The sequence below is a fragment of the Diorhabda carinulata genome, chromosome 1 (assembly GCF_026250575.1).
Source record: "Diorhabda carinulata isolate Delta chromosome 1, icDioCari1.1, whole genome shotgun sequence".
Lineage (NCBI taxonomy): Eukaryota > Metazoa > Arthropoda > Insecta > Coleoptera > Chrysomelidae > Diorhabda > Diorhabda carinulata.
In genome coordinates, this window is record NC_079460.1 from 1,993,521 (window position 1) to 1,994,598 (window position 1,078).

At 29.9% G+C, this 1,078-nt stretch overlaps 1 long non-coding RNA gene across 1 annotated transcript; it reads right to left on the reverse strand.

Annotated features, from left to right (window-relative positions):
* Positions 1-572: 572 nt before the first annotated feature.
* On the reverse strand, positions 573-860 carry LOC130894574 (uncharacterized). Its single transcript, XR_009059347.1, has 2 exons — positions 722-860; positions 573-654 (listed from the first exon to the last, which is right to left on the reverse strand). It is a non-coding gene; the product is annotated as an uncharacterized LOC130894574 (long non-coding RNA).
* Between the last annotated feature and the right edge of the window lie 218 nt (positions 861-1,078).

Genomic DNA, 1,078 nt, shown 5'->3' on the forward strand with positions numbered 1-1,078 from the left:
AACGTCAGTCACAACTTTGATAATTTCTTATACATTTTACTTTTATTTTTTTTTTCTATATACTCCTTGTTAAATGTTTTGGCCAAGAAATGTCCTCTCATGGTTAAATAATAAATAATAATCTCTCTTGTTAACAATAGAGAATGTTCGTGGCAACCAATTTTGGGCAATTAAATTTAAGTAATTCGATCAAAAATCATTTGTATAGTATTCCCTTCAATTCCCTTTTTCCCAACAACATCCAAAACTGTATTTTCTAACCGGCGAGTTAATTCAAACAATCCCTGAGTCTGGAAAAAAATTAAGGATCTGTAGAAAATTTTGGTATATACTTAAATCATGAATCTACTGATATTTCAAGCTTTAACTAACATTGTTTGAATCGATTTCATTTAAAAAAACTTGTTCTGCATCAAATCTTGTCTCTACATTTTTCACAGCAATTTGCATCTTGTCTACTGGTTGATCAGGTATACTATTTAATGATGTTTTATGTGAAATAAATTGTGGATATTTATCGTTAGAACTTGCAGTTTTTCGGATTTTTATCAGCGAAGGCGAGATCTTTTCGATTGATGTTGACGCTGGTTTTTTTCTAATGTTAATACGATTGTCCAACTGTTGAAAAGGCTTTCGCACATTGATGGTTGGCTTCTACGAAATATTTATTAAAATTAATTAAAATTAAATTACTGCTTAGTTTTTACTTTAAACCTTATACCTTTGAAAATTTATCGTCATTTATTATTTTAACCGTTTGATAGTGCAGGTTTTCTTGATTTTCTGAAAGCTACATTTAAAGTTAGTACAAATTTTGTAATATCTTTGAAAGTCAATGAAATTTTCTATAAAACTTTACTTCAATATCATATTGTCTTGGCTGTAGGTTAACTGGTACAGCATTTGGCAATAGGGTCCATCGTTTCAATTCATATTCTTTGATTATTCCACCTGAATAATCAATCTTCCGCGATTTCACAATATCTTCTTCTTTAAAATGATAATCGCAGATACAATGATGTTTCGTTAAAGTCATGTTCAAAATAGAAGACCATTGTGCTAGCAGCGTAGCGTCCTA